Raw genomic sequence first — 16043 nt, forward strand, 5'->3', positions numbered from 1 at the left:
GAATACCTCAATATTCAAAATACTCTACAAGTAGAGTATCCAGAGATGAACTGGAAGAACCTATGTAGGACAATTCAGGTTCATCCTTGTTCCTGTCCAAGGGGCTTATGCAAGCCCAGACTGTGGCCACCCAGCACAGTGCTGTTTTGGGTGACTCATGACTGGGAATGCGCAGTATTCTTTTTCCTTACTGTAGCTGTGAGGAAGGATTACAAGGGGAAAGATTGACATCCTCTTCTAGCAGCTACTTTTGCTGGCAGAAGGAGTGAATTGCAAATGATTTCCCAGCTCCTGTATTCCTTTGCCTGGTCATTGGCATTCACTAAGGAGAACTGGTGGATACTGGAAAAGGAAGGGTCTGGTACGTGAGACTAGTCAGAAATTTCCCCTGAATAGAGAGGGAAATTTATATTGAAGCTTTATTTATGTTTTTACATGATACCCTGCTGTATTTATTATTGGAAGTGGTATAAATTAGTTTAAGAGAGCAGATTCCTACATGCAAGTAATAATGGCAATTTGGCAATGGCTAGAAGCAATTCCTACATGTAAGGCACCTGAAATGCTACATCAGCCTTCACTTTCTGAAAATGTGAGGTACTATTTGTTCTCACCCGCAGCAGGCACAGCGTTGCTATGTGGTCGTAGCAGCTATTCAGAGGAGTAGATTGGACACACCTGGTTTAAGGGAGTTTTAAAGCTCCTTCAAGCTCAGTCAACTCATATGTACTCATTGCACTTGTATTTGCTCTCATAATTTCTTAAAGATGGCTTTTACACTGAGACATTAATAATTTCCTTTTGCTTTAAAGTCCTGCTTCTGAATGTAGCAGTGAGGTGTTAGAAAAAGCTGGGGAGAGTGTTTTATTCATCAAGAAACTAAAGAGAGACTTGAGGTGATGTTGCTGCCTCTGATGAAATTCATTCCCTTATCTAGAAGCTCTTAAATCATCCCTGGCAGAGGTGACATTATAAAAATAATTCTGAAGAACAAAAGTTCTTGCCCTTGGAATACACTGCATTGCACCAAATGGTAGGTGTTTATTGCCTTTTTTTTTTTTTCTTAGAGGGAGTCTAGGTGGATGCTTCAGTTTCCTTTAGATTTTGCAGTTTTTGCAAGCTGACAGATGTTTTTCTCCCTCAAATAAATATCTTGTGAAATAAGCTGCACAAAGGATAATGAGAGTGGTGGCTGGTAAACCTCAGAGATTGGCTTGGGACACCCTGGGTTTATCCCAGTTTCAGGGGCTTTGGGCAACTCAGCCTTGGCTTGCCATTCACTGCCTCTGAAGGGGTCTGATGGCCTTCCTCCTCCTGATAGTATAAAGAGGTGGAAACTGACACACTCAGGTAAATTTGTTCATAGAACAGAGGCAGTTTATTGGTTTGGGGTTTTTTGGCAGTGAAAGCAATACTTAAGATGTGCTGAAGGTGAATTATGGGCATAGGGATATATGGAAAGCGTGCTAGTTAGAAGGACACTGACATCTGTCTCTATGTAGATAAAGGATGAAGGTGGTGATTCTATGCCATTATATTAAATGGGGATCTAATTCATTCTGGATGGATAGATTTCTGCACAGATAATTTTATTTTGAAACAATTTCTGTTGTTTTTAGCAATTTTCCAGGACATATTTTGGAATATCCCTTGGTTTGATTTGTTCTGGAGTCGTGTCAAGTATGGTTTAATGAGCTTGTTTAAATTCTGGTCAGGAGTTTTTCCCCTCTATTATAAGAGAGTATTTGAACTCTTCTATTATGCAAAATATTTAGTGTGTGTGTGTGAAAACTTAGAGTTGGTCTGCAGTTCAGCAACAGTAGTAAATAGTTTACTGGTTTAAATTTTGTGTGTCACTGGACACAGAAAGGGGCTTTTGGGTGGCTTATGGCTCATGTGTCCAAGGTACCAGCTCAGATTTTAGTCAGGAAGATGAGACCCATTTTAAAGAAAATCAACAACTTAGCCAGGAGGCTTGGCTGCAAATACATCGTATGCTCCAAGAAGCAAGTAGACAACTAGAATAACTCAATTTCTATCGTTTTAATACATTTTAGATCATCAACTTGATGCAGCGGTTCCTTTTTTTAGTTTTCTTTGAGTATATTGCAATGATTTCTGCCACATAGTTTTGATAGTGGTTTCCAGAATACCACAAATTACTTGAAACACGAGCTGAGAATGACAATGTCTCAGCCACAGCAGCTACTACTGTCCTCTGAGCAGCTGCTCAGTCTTGGGGACAACTGAGGGGTACTAATAAAAAAGCCATTTTACTGTGTGCACCCAATTAATTTGCCTGATTTCCACAACATGACAAGTAATCCTCACCTTCGCATCAGTTCTGAGACAGGGTAAGATGTTGAGAGGCAGTAAAGGTTTTAGCACAATCTAGCATACAGTATGGTGTTCTCTTTAGCATAACTTAGCTTTACAAATTGGCTGTCTCTGACCTTGATACTCTCTCATCTGGACTGTGATAATGGTGAATTTTGAGAGTACTCCTTGTATCTGATAAGGGAAATGCTATTTGGGAATCTTAGGGGCAGTAGGGAACAGGGGTGTCTCCTCTAGGTGATAGCTTCCTGCTATCTGGACAGCGTGAAACTCACTCTTTTTTTTTTTCCCCAAGGCATTATGGAATTCAGGTTTGTTCAGGGAACTTCTGCACAGGATGAAAGCATTGTATCACCTTTACCTGCCTCCTGCTTGCTGCTTTGTGGCCCTCAGTCCTATAGGTGGTTGAAATCCCTGGATACCAGGGTGGCTTTGGAAAGGGTGAGAAGGGAGGCTGCTGTGATGTGTATGGGGGTGGGAGAAGGGCTGTTCCAAAGACTTTCTACATCTCTGCTGTAACCCCTAAACTATACACATTTCAGCTTCACTTGGCTGCTTTTGTTAAAAAACTGCCACTGATGTAGCATTCAGCTGGATGTGATGCTTTTAAAGAGCTTTCAGGTGAGGAGGGAAAGCAGTATTGTGTACAGAACTGCCACCAGGAGTCTACCAAGCCTGAAGTCATAATGGGGCTGAGGCTGTGCTGCTCTGTCCTAAAGGAGATGTGTTCATGCACAGGAGAAAAGCCACTGGCAGCTTCCTAAGGAAGCATGGGAAGCTGGACATCCAACAGGAGAAGTTTGCAGCTTGACTGCAGTAGGCTCCATGCAGGGAGTAGCCTGTGGAATACTGCTCTGCGCTTGTGAGTGAGCTGGGAGCTTGCTGTGTCATCAACAGAACTGCTCTCAAAGATACTGGTGACTTTATTGGAGTCCCATATGCACATGGGGCCACTTGTGTGAAAGATTTCTGTCCCAAATGTGATAATGAGCTGATATTTCATTATTGTTTATGTTTAATTTTTCCATGCACCAGTGTTTCTGGTTGAAGTAATCAAGCCAGATAATGAAACTGAGACCTGGGACCCTGGTCTGTGTCCCAGAACAGTGGCCTGGACGAGGTCATGGCAGCAAAATTCCATCAGATTTCAAAGAGGGCTGGCTTTCATCCACAGCAATAAACTACCCTTATCCCTAGCACTAATAGACTAAAACCATTTTTAGCTTAACTTGTCATGCTTTACCTTTCACTTTATTATCAAACATCTTTCATATTGTAAGCAATTCTACAATGTATATAGAGGTAGTAAAACAAGCAGTGATTCTGTAACTCCTAAAATTCACTTAGAATGATGACATATCATTCTAAGTTTTATTTTGTGTGGCTTCCAAGGGGGGAAAAAGCATTAAAAGTTTTGTGTTTGAACATTTTCCTTAAAGAGAGTTTCTCTGACAGATGTAAACTCTTACTTGATCCTGCTATTTCATTTTTTCAAATAATGTGATTCCATACATTTAGGGGAACTAATTCAAATCACTTAAAATCACTTAAAATATTCTCCTCATTAGATACTAAAAACTTTCTTAAGGTAATTTTGCCTTGTCTACTTTTAATTTCTAAGGCTTTAAAATGTAAATAAAGTGTGAATCATTTTGTGCATGTAAGCTCTGTTGTAGGAAGGTCCAGGTAATTTTTCTGAGAATGGAGAGGGTATGTGTGGAGGGGCAAGGCAAGTATGTGTGTGTGTATATATATACATACACACACATACATATAGGGCAGGGCTTTTTAAAGAATATAACAAAAGAATATAACAAATAAGTTTAAAGAGGAAGGAGACAGTAAAGGAGGAAAGAAGGTGGGAATGAAAGCACAAGATGATATAAATTATCTCTAGGCTCAGCAGGGTGTTTATGAGTCATTACAAAACACCTTTAATAAGAAGTGTGGGTTGTCCCTGACTGCTGTTAATGTGTGAGGATCTTTACCTGGCTGATAGATGTCGCAGCAGAGGTAGGTCTTGAGGAGAGATTTGAAAGAGAAGATTTCTATCAGATCTTTTTCAAAGGTTCATTTTCTCCTCTACATCAGTTGGAGTTCCCAGAGCTGAATCATTAATAAGCATTTTTTCTGATGAAGTTCAGAGACCCACAGCACTGAGAGTGGGATGAAAGTAAAGCTTGAGAGATTTGCCATGTACACAAGCCCACAAGGGCTCACTCTTCCAATAGTTGCCTCATGTTTTCTGGAGAACTGTTGTGTATAAATGAGTCATGGCCATGCTGTATAATTCCCCTGCTCAGCATGTTCTTGGGGTGTTTTTCAGGATAACATAAGGCAAACTGCAGTCATGGGAGTGTCCTGAGGAGGTTGGTGCTGCCAGTCCTGACAAGCAGAACTGGTGTGAGTCCTGCAGCAAATCACCAAGTCTGGATCCATGGCAAAGCTTTTAAGTACTTCAAATGGAAAACACCATTTGGCTAAGCTTGATTTCTTAGGTCTGTAAAAACCCTTTCAGAGTACATGTAGGCTGTTCTTACAGGATTGTATCTCAAGAAGAAAAGTTGATTTAATTCAGTCTCCAAATCCCTGCTAAAACTTTGACTTTTATGTCAAGGTAGTAAATTTTAGTTAGAGATGGATGGAGCAGGCAGGAGTTTCTTTTAAAATTGATTTCTTTCTTTTAAATAGGGTTTGTGTTTTTAATCTCATATGCAGGATCTCATCTGTACAGCTTTAGGGATCAGAGTTTTACAGGTAAATATCTACAGAACTTGCTGAGGATGGTACAAGGCAGGTGCCTAGCTATCACTGAGGACAGGGATTATAAGTAACACATTCCTTCCTTTCTGTGGACAAAGGCAGGAGATCTACTTGGGCTCACATCTAGCCTTTTATACCTTAACCTACGTCTGCTCATGCTGCTGAAGGAAGGATTTAGGGACAACTTTTTTATCACCACAGCAATCATGAGGTGAAAGTGGGGGCCTTTCCTTACACTCCCTGTCTCCATGGGAGGAGAGATTGAGTTCAACATTTCCAAGAGGAAATGGAACTCTTACATTTGAGCTTGGCCTACCAGGATTCACTGAGAAATAAGATTGCTCCTCTGCTGTAAAATATTATTTAGACTAGTCTAGACTTTTGCCTTGAAATTGAGTCTGCTGAAAGCTTAGTGTGCTACAGATTTTGGCACTAGTTTGGCCCATTTCTGGCTAGGGTGGTTCTCTGGTTCACATGTTATTCAAAGACCCAGCTAGGTGAGATTGATCTTAAAGTGATAATAAAATGTTATGTAGATAGATTAACTTCATACAGGCCAGCAGACAGGCACTAACAGAAGCTAGACTTGAGTCAGTCATTTCCTAGTCCTCCAAAGTCTTCCTCTTTGTTCTTATTCAAGAGCAACTACAGTCAAGCATGGTGCAATAGAGAGAAACTCTGGAGCACCATAGCCCAGGGAGGCAATGATTCTACTCACTGTGAGCAGTGGTAGCATTCAAACACACATTTATCATAGAATCATGGAGTGGTTTGGGTTGGAAGCGACCTTAAAGATCACCCAGTTCCAACCCCCCTGCCATGGTCAGGGACACCTCCCACTAGACCAGGTTGCTAAAAGCCCCATCCAACCTGGCCTTGAACACTTCCAAGGTTGGTGCACATCCTGTACAGAAAGTCCATTACCTCAACTGAATGCATGTTCATAAAAGCTGCTTGTTACTTTCTTTACTCATATTAGTTTATTGGTAAATAAAAGCAACAGCTCTCTGTTTTCTTCTTTCATGGAACAGCTGAAGGAGAGATGTTATTTAAATGGCAAGTGTCTTTGCCTCTTTTTTTTTTTTTCCTGCTTTGTGAGCTTCAGAAGTTTCCTGAGAATCATTTAGATGAAAATTGTGCTAACAGATGAGTGACAAGAGAACTTGGGCATAAGGCATCTAATGTGCCTGTGACTCCCATTCTCACTCTCAGCAAATGTGTTTCAGACCATTTGTGGGCTGGAGGCCACAGAGTTTTGTGTTCAGGCTGCTGGAAAGCAGAGTCCTGCTGTCATTTCCAAAGAATATGGCAGTGGTTTATTTTCCCCCATTAGATAAAGGGCTTTTCCCTCTTTTATTCCTAATCGCTATCAAAAACACTAGCTCTTTGAATTCTTTCTGAATAATTTCATATGTCATCCCAGTTCATTGTTTGTCTACCCCCCCTTCCCCCACCCATTTATTCCTTGAAAATAACAGGTGTGTCCAACTTCTGGTTCAAATACAGGTTTTATTTTAGCTTGCTTTCTTTCTGAGCAAATATGAAATATGAAAACATTCTGCATTGTCTGGTGATCAGCTGTCCACAGTCCTGCTAACACTGGCCCCAAATGTTTTGATTTCACAAGCTGATTTCATCCAAGTGTGTCAGAAATGTAAAGATAAGAAAAATAATAACCACCCATGAAAATAATAAACCTCTATGTGAAAATATCTGGTCAGGTAGAGGAGGCAGAGTGTTCATGCCCTATCAGGGCAGAAGCTGATGTGAAATCATGTTTCTTAGACATCAGATAGTCCAGAGAGTCAGCAGAGACTTGAGATGCAGATCTTCAGGACACCATGTTTCATCATCTCTGCTGCTTATAGAGCAAGGGATTTAATTTGTTTCTCCTGAGAGAAACATTGAACTGCTCTTCTTTACTCCCAGGGTGTCATTGGTGCATTTGAATTCTTTCTTTCTTTCTTTCTTTCTTTCTTTCTTTCTTTCTTTCTTTCTTTCTTTCTTTCTTTCTTTCTTTCTTTCTTTCGTCAGTTATGATTAATTTAGGTTTTGTTGATGCTGCTCATTGCATAGAAAACTTCTGACTGTGACATCTACAATGTGGAGTCTATAACCTGATTTTTCTTTGCTGTTTTTTATGTCTGTTCAAGTATCAGAGAGGAAATAATGGCTGTACTCCCAAGAGGGAAAATGACCACTAATGGATTAGGTTGTATCAAATGGATTGTGAGAATGAGATAACCAGCCATAACAGAGCTGAGGTACCCAACACCAACCACAATAAACCTGAAATTTATTGGCAGCAGAAATGAAAGTCATAACCCAGAGAGGAAGGTAAAATTATATAGACTCAAATTTACTATGGAATAATAGTCCCATTCCTTCTTACGTTTTCTCTCAGTGAAGAAATAAACCTTTAACATCACATATTTTTCAAAACATCATTTGAAAATAAAAATAAGTGATTTTGTTGATATAATGTCTATTTCCACTGAAAGCTCTTGCAAAAGAGATCAAGTAGATACTGTCTTTCTGGAAAACTCAGATTAAAATCTACTGTCTGCCAGTGCCTTCCAAGTGGAAGAATGTGTTAAAGAGTAAGACTTGTTTTATTCCTTTATTAGTAAGTGAAGATAGCAATGAATTTACTTTAATAGAGTCCCAAACTTGTGCTTTGGAAAAAGGTGGCAGTTAAGCTTTACTGTATCAGAGTTATGGGGATATATTTCTGTGGTTCTCACTGGACAAAATTTCAGCTTTCATGGTGTCAGACTCAGTAAAACCAATAAAAAGCAATATCTAAAATTTTCATAAAGTTTTGAGGCTTCAAAATTCTACAGTAATTGCTTTCTTCTGTCTTGAGATATTCACGGTAAGTTTGTGGCACCTGGCAATGATTCAGCAAGGGAAGGGCGACTTCTTCTGCGCAACAAGTTATTAATGAGCTGAGTTTATCTTTTGCTCAGATGTTTGACTTCTCTCATGCAGTATTTTTGTAGATGACCTTTTTTAGCAAATTTCAGGAGATCAAAATAGAGGTAGGAAAAAGGGAATATGTTAGTGGAAGGAAAGATGAATAACATGGTTAAAGTTGGTAAGAAAAAAAACAGATGGAAGTTTTCCCTTGAATGCTGGAATTTTATTTATTTTACAGAAAACTCATTTTGGAGAAGAAAGATAGTGCCATGTCAAAATATCACATTGCAAGTTGTTTCCACCTGTGACTTCTATGTCCATTGAACCAAACTATTCAAAATTCAGCTGTCAGAGGAAAAAAAAAAGCTGAGCAGTAGGTGGGAGTATTTTCAAGTTTTAAAAATGTTTGTTTTGGTTACAGAGCAAAATTAAAATCTCAAAAATATTTGGGATTATAAATCTTTAGAGCACACAACTCAGATGAAAGCATGGTTTTGCTTAAATTTTAAAGCAAAGTACTGTGAACACAGAAAATTTAACTTTTTTCCTCAAATAATACCTAACAACAATTTTTAGCAAGTCAAGGTGGGAATTGTTAATTGAAAAATTTCTCACCTGCTCCAAAAAGAAGTCTTAGATGGCTTTGATTGCATCTGTGAACAGCATTCTCTGAAACAGCAACTTGTGCTCTCTCCTCTTCCTTTCATCTTCATGAGAATGGCTCAGAGCTCATGCATGCTCAGAGCTTCAGACTTCCAGCACTGCCACTTTTAAGGAAAAACAACGAAATTAACTGCATAATTTATCAAGAAATTTTAAAACTTTCAAAACCAAATTTTTGAAGAATTTTTGACTCATGGCCTCTCTACTATGAACTTAGTTTTATATGAGATTGAATACAAGTTAAACTGTTTGGAGACGAGGCAACAAAAAATTCTGGATTACTCAGGACTCTGCATAGCCAGGCATGTTTCCTTCTTACATGCTCCTTGACAGTTCTGTTATCAACTGATAATTACCAGCTCTGCTGCCATGTATCTATCTAATTATTGGTTATTTCACATCATCGTGAGCCAACTTCCCCTGTCCTAGTGCTGCCCAAAGGTGGAACAAAAAGGCAAGCTCACACTTTGTTTTGTTCTCCTTGGAAAAAAGAAAAAGGAATTATCTCTGGAATAAGAGTGACAAGATCAAGCAATATTGTAATGGTCACAGTCAAAGCGGAACCACTGAATGTGTCATTTTGTCAGTGTGCACTCTCTGAAATCTGTCTAGCTTTAGAGCTGAAATAAATCCACCAGTAAAATAACATCTTATACCTTAAAAACTTTTCTGGCTGTTAGTACCCCAGAGGAAATTTTTCATCTCAATTTAATCAATCATATCAAACTGATTTCAGAGTTTACCAACTGCTGTATGTGCTTCCTATAGCTATTCTGAAGACTTTACTCTGTGATTGGGGGAGAAACAAAAATATATTAAATCTGTATAACCACTATGTTGATGTGAGCATTAGCTGATACCACATATATATATATTAACACTTCTTTATTGATATAACTGTCTCTGCCTGAGCAGACCACAGTAGTTTAGTTAATTTAGTGTAGCTATCAAGGCAGCTGAATGAAGGGAGAAAAGTAAATGCTAGACGCAGAGAAGGGGAGGTAATTTCTGTCACTCCTTTGAAAAGTGTCTTTTCCAATCAACAGCAGATTTCTGTGAACAGAGTAGAACAGAGGTTCTTACAAAGCCTACAAAAAATGAAATGTCATTTTTATGGATAATGATGCTATTTGCTCTAGAGAATTCTACTTTTACAAGAGCTGGTTCAGAACTTGCTGGTCTTGTCTCCATCAACCTTACATTTCTTGGCATCAAAGATGTCAACTGAGTCCTATAAAGTAAATATTTAAGGATCATGGGAATCATCCCTTCAAAATTTTGCATAAGCTTTTTTAATGGCATCTTTTTTGTCAGGATGTGCTTGCAGTACAAGAGAGGAATGATTTTCCCATTGGAAACAAGGAAGCCTTAAATTATTTTATTTCATTCTGCCCTTGATGGAGCACAATGTATTTTAGGCTTTGTGTAGGCTACATTTTTACTCCCTGGGAGCACCCAGACCCACAAAAAAAGAAACAGCATTGCACTAATTCAGTTTTCTTGTTTCCTTTCAAGTTTCAGCATCGTGACTGGGCTTGAGCATCTGGATCTGACTGTTTGCACTTCTGCCAGGGGATCAACTCCCACATGCTCTTCCTTCCCTCACCCCTGCCTGCTTCCTCCTTAGCCCAACCCAGAAGTCACTTTTCTTGAGAAATGGGCAAGCTGTCAGCATCTCCCCATGCTTCCAGGACAATTTGCCATCCCTCTTTGCTCTCAGAGGTGGGTGACACCTGCTCTCCTCTATGGGCTGGTCAGAAAGCAGCAGGCAGAACTGACTCCAGGGAGGCTGGAGCTTTCCCTGTGCTGTGTGGGGAACACACACACCCACACACCCACACACCCCCACACCCACACACCCACACCCACACACCCACACACACACACACCTGGCTGTGCAGACGGACTGATGGGAGGTGGTGGGTGATGGAGCAGAGCCAGGGCCACCCTGCTCAGCTGAGATGGGCCTTGAAAGCTGTAAAACCTTGCACAGCCAGTGAACATTGGCAGAGAAAGGGAAAGGCTTCCAGCTGCCGTGGCTGCTCTCTTTCTGGAAGAAAAAATTATAAAGTACAGCTGTGCTTTGAGAATGACTTATTGTTGCCCTGTTTCTCTGCCTGGGCAAGGCATTTTGTTTCTCTGCCTTTAATAAAAGTATTCCTTGGGAGGCCGTTTGTTTCCTTTCTGCCAGTGGGGACAGTTTGTTCCCTGAGTCCTTCGCTCTGCTCATTGCATCAGGATAATTTTCCCTGGTTTCTGGGTGAGGACTTGTGCTGCTCTAGCAGTGATTTACTTTAAATGTGAACCCACCTATTGCCATGTCCACTCAGGTCCTGGTAGAATGGTGAAGGATTGGCACAGTGTGGTGCCCAGTGTTTATCCAGTGCCTGTTTAAGAGGTGATGGCCAGTGTGGACTGCCAGACTCACCCCGACTCAAAGTGACAGCTGGAAGGAGAAAAACCTGGTATCCTTCTACCAAACTGAGGATGGCAGTCTATGCTAGGGGAACACATCTGAGAGACAACCAGACCCAAAACCTTTGAAGGTGAGGTTTCTATTGTGCCTAGTCCTGCTTTACCTGCTGAAAGACTTTCAATGAAACAGTTGAAAAGAGTATGTTAATGCCTTTTCACAGTGTGACAGAGATTTAAAGCACAGGTTTTATTTTTTTTTTAATAAACAGAATGTTGTTGAATTTCTACCAAAGTCTCTAACCCTGCTTAGAATTTCAAAACCAGCTTTGGACTGGAAAAAATTAATCCAACAATGGTGGAAAATATTCAAATCCTCCCCCACACCCCCCTAATAAAAGGAAAGAGGAAAAAAGTGATATGTCACTTTAATATTAAAGTTAAAAGGCTTGAGAGAGAGCAGAACTTTGCAGAAGAGAAAATGATGGGGGTGACAAATCTTTAAAGAAGGGAAAATGGAGTACTATTTTTAAAATTCTTCTATTCTTTTCAGATTGTGGTATTTTATAGAGTCTTACAGATTACAAAGCAGCTGCTTCCCCTGAGCCTCACAATGCTTTCTCCACACACCACTGGGCTGGGTTTTTTTCTTTTCTTTTTGTGTCACATTGATCTTCTCTTGTTGTGCTGTCTCTAACATGCCATTAGGTGCCTCTGGCTGCCAATAGTGAGGAATATCAGGTTCTTGTGGGTAAACTGCCATTAGGCTTTTCCTGACATGACTTAAAACATTAAAGTTTGTGTTGACTCTTTGAAGATATTTTGAGAGGTTAGGATTACCTTGTTACTGTTTTTACTACTTTTACTGAAGGAGTTTCTAGGGGCCCTGATCCAGACCTATTGTACTGGAATTGCACAAATGGAAATTAAAAGGCAGCCCCTGTCTCCCAGAACTTGCCTTTGAATGAGTGAGACATAAAAAAGGGAATTATTATCCCCAATTTACAGCAGAAAGTTTTTCACTGCTGCACAGAAAAAAAAATGCACTACAAGCTCCAGATAGAAATAATATGGGCAAAGGGGAATTATATTACACCTATCCTAAAAACCCCACCTTCTTGCAAGCTTTAAGGTGAAATGATGTGTTAAGGCAATAAAACAAGATACCCACAGTGGCTAACAAGTGCAAAGAGTTCATTAGTCGTATGAACCAGCTTGGTAGCTCTCATTTATTCTTAAGATGTTGGTTGCTGTCCGTGGTACCCAAAAATCAATATTACTTGCTCACCTCTTTTCAGGGGTACACCAATAAAGCTCACGCTGCCCAGTGCACTGCGAAGTAACTTCTGTGAATACGTGCAAAACAGCTTTATTGTCCCTCCCTTGGATCCTGCCTCAAAATACCCTTCTGTGTCTGTAATTTCTGCCAAGCCCTGATGAGGATGCGCTGCTGATGAGTGGATGCTGTTGTCTGTCTGACCAATCAATACTGTCTGGTGGATTCCTATCTGCCTGTAAGGACCTGTTGGCTCTTTCTAAGTTTGCGGGTGGCCAGGACAGTACTTCCAACCTGTGGAGCTCTTCACACAACAGAAACCTAGTAAATGTTGGTTTTCTAGGTTCTGAAGTAATACAAACAATAATAACAAATAATAATAATAAGCATTGAGAAATCTTTCTTTGCATCTCTATGCTTGTGTGCTCAAATACCCTTCCCCTGCCCCTGATTTCTGCCACCCTGGAACATGCTTAACAAAGCTTGCTATGTGTGGGAGCAATTTGCAGCCACTGATATTAAGGATGCCTGTATTTAATAATTGAACAGAATTAGCATAATGCTTGACTCATTGAATTTCTGTGGGGAAACAGTAACCTCCAGTGGTCATTGAAAGTCCAGTCATGTTCTAACAGACTTCAGTGAGTACAGTATTAGGTCTGTTTTAATTTATATCTGGCTTTAAAATTTTCCTTGAAGCCCTAAATTATACATTCATAACCAATTTCTCATAGAACACATAGATGCTAGAACTGTGCTCTTCAAAAGGTTTATTTTGCCTTGGTTATTTACCTTTGCCAAAAGCCTTGAGATTCAGAAAAAAAATCCCTGTGAAAATGAAAAGTAATACCAATTTTTAGTGAAAAGTGAAAACTTTTTTAAGGAAACAGTGCCATCCATACAGTCAAGTCTGAACTTGACTTAGGAATGTCATCTAAGTGCTAGGTGAATAGATCCTTTTAAAGTGGGAGACATCCTTCAGTTAGAGGTAAGGCTAAGACAACTTTCTTGTGCATTGTAATTTGTTTAGAGGTTAGGGTGTGAAGTGAGACCTGCATTCAGGAATGCTCTAATTTGACCAGTCAGCAATCACAGGGAACAGGGGTGGAAGAGACCTTGGGATGACTCTTATCCTGTGTCCTTCAAGGCTGGGCTATCTCTGGTGAAACTGTGTCACCCCTCAGCTTCCTTCAGGCTGCCTTCCCTCAGGAGAGGGAAAGGGAAGGTCAGGAAGGTTTTGTGTTCCCTTGTGGTTCCTTCTTGTATTAAAGACCCTGACTGTTTCTGGCATGGTCCTGGAGCTGCTGCGTGTTGCTGATAGTGGAAGGCTTGCAGGAGCTGGCACAACTATTCCCTTTCCTTCAGGGAAATTACTGCCTGAAAGTTCAGAGCCTAAATCTTCAGAGTGCTACCTGCTGTTGCAACACATTAATCTGAACTAGCACAGCATAATTAGCTTTTCTGTGACTGTGTTTTCAAGGGGTTGAGGTTATGAATCTTACTTGGGTGGGGTCACATGTACTCCTTCAAAGTTTTTAATGTTGTTTGTCCACAAGGTGAGGTAAATTGTTGTCATCTCCATTTGAGAACTGAGGACCATGCAAGTGCATGTGTTTATATTTATGCTCCTGGTCAGGCACTGTCTATGTAACTACAGCAAACTGCTCAGAGCTTAGAGCTGGCCCAATCTGTCAAACTGGGAATCAAATATATTAATTCCTTCTGCAATTCAGCTGGAATTGCACACTCAGGTGGCTGGAAAGGCACAGGGAGAGCCAGCAGAGAGAGATCTTGTCTGATGGCAGGTAGCCAAGATGCCTGCTCTGCCTGTGCCTTTCCAGGCAGAACACTGTTGCCTTGTTCCCACCTCCTGCATGGACAGTCATCCTCTCCTGCTTTTTGAGAGCAGCCGAGCTCTTCCCTAAGTCCACAGGCTCGTCCTTGTTGCTGCCACATCCCGTTCACCCACCGCGGTAGAAGGCACTCTGGTGTTCCTCTGCTGTGAATCTGAACTCTGCTGATCCTGGAGACACCACCTGGACTGAGGGCTTGCATGACAATGAGGTGGTGCTTAGCTGAAGCCGGAACATGAAAACACCAACAAAATTAAATTTAAGAGCAGATAGCAGATGAAAGAAAGAAAGAAAAAAAGAAAGGTAGCAAGCTGTGGTTAATATGGGAAATAGGTAACAAACAGGAAAGTTAAAGCATGAGTAATTAAAAAAGACCACAGGCAGCCTAGTCAACATTTTATTTATGCCACAACTGGTTGTGCTCAGGGAGAAAGCAAAGTTGAAACAGATGAATTATGAGTGCTGATCTCTCAGTCCTGCTTTCTTTCAATTAAGGATTATTTCTTATCTTTATTTTTTCTAATGAAGACTGCAAAGCCCGATTGGGGATTTACCAACAGTTTCCCTTGATTTTTGTTGTTTTTCTTGTCTTTTTTTCTCTATGGCATACTTAACATCTTTGCCTCTTCTTGTATGGGTCATTTGCAGGAAAATTACAATACATGCCTGTCTGAAGTACCAGTGAATTGAACACTCAGAAGACAGTAAGTGATGTTCTTCTTAAATGCAGACTATGGGTCAAAGAAAGCAAAAACATATTTTGGTGAGATTCATGGGATAGGTGAGGCCATAGTCCAGATTTTAGACTAGTGTCAACAGGAGTGGATGTGTGGCTTAATTATGTTGGTTTTTTTTTTTCAGTAAATGTGTAGTTCTCATTTACTTTTTAAATATAGTAATTCCTATGTCATCTGGCAGGAAATTTAGATTTTAATTCAGCAAAGATGGGATTGAGGTTCCATGTTACTAGATGCTACAGGAACCCTGGAAATATGCCTTCATATAGGTGGTCTTTTCCTAAATGATATGCATTGGAAACAGACCATTGTGGAACAAAAACTCGGCACAGTTGTAAGCACTGCACATGTTAGTTGCAAATGGGAAGTAAGATCTAAGAATCAGCCTTTCTATACTGTAAATAGCACCAGTCTCCTTCAAGACTGATCTGGAAATGTGCTGAGACAAACTGATTATATTGATGTCCTGAGAAGATTCCCTGACACTGTCCATGGAACCCAATAACAGTAGTTACAAAGCTGAGTGTGAAAATCTCCTCAGACTATTACAGGAATCCTATAAGTTTATTGAAGTCCTACTCCCTCTCTCTCTCTCTTTCTCTTTTAAAAATTACTTCCTTCAGAATTTAATTTTTGTATATTAATGGCATATGTGGAAATGATGGAAAATCAATATGGTATTTCTGGATACAAAGGCATACATAAATATTACTTTCTCCACGATTAGGAAAGATTTATGTTTATTCAGCCCCTGTTTCATCTTTCTGCTCTCTGCACAGTCCAATGGTAGCATAAATAATATTTAAACAATGCACTGACTCACTTTCATCCATGTTTCTTGTTAGTTAAATTATTAATAAACACTTGGTGGAAAACTGATTTCAACTAAATTTAGCAGTATGCAGTGCATACATTTAAATCTGATTTAGCTTTTTAGGGCTTCCTTTACAGTCAGTGTGGGGAAAAGCAATCCCAAGGAGTGATGCACATCATGAGTTTTAGGTTCATTGCTTAAATGAGATTAACTGCCCTAAGACACTCATCTTCCTCCAGCAAGATCTGTTCCAGATGTCTTAATTTGTA

The 16043-nt window shown here is 40.1% G+C and overlaps 1 pseudogene; it reads right to left on the minus strand.

The window, feature by feature from the left end:
- Positions 1-15793, minus strand: part of LOC128938727 (nucleoporin NUP42-like) — a 28986-nt pseudogene extending 13193 nt beyond the window's left edge.
- Positions 15794-16043: the final 250 nt, after the last annotated feature.

The sequence above is a fragment of the Melozone crissalis genome, unplaced genomic scaffold, assembly GCF_028551555.1.
Source record: "Melozone crissalis strain CALT ecotype California unplaced genomic scaffold, PUWL_Pcris_2 ptg000027l_1, whole genome shotgun sequence".
NCBI classification, from domain to species: Eukaryota; Metazoa; Chordata; class Aves; order Passeriformes; family Passerellidae; genus Melozone; species Melozone crissalis.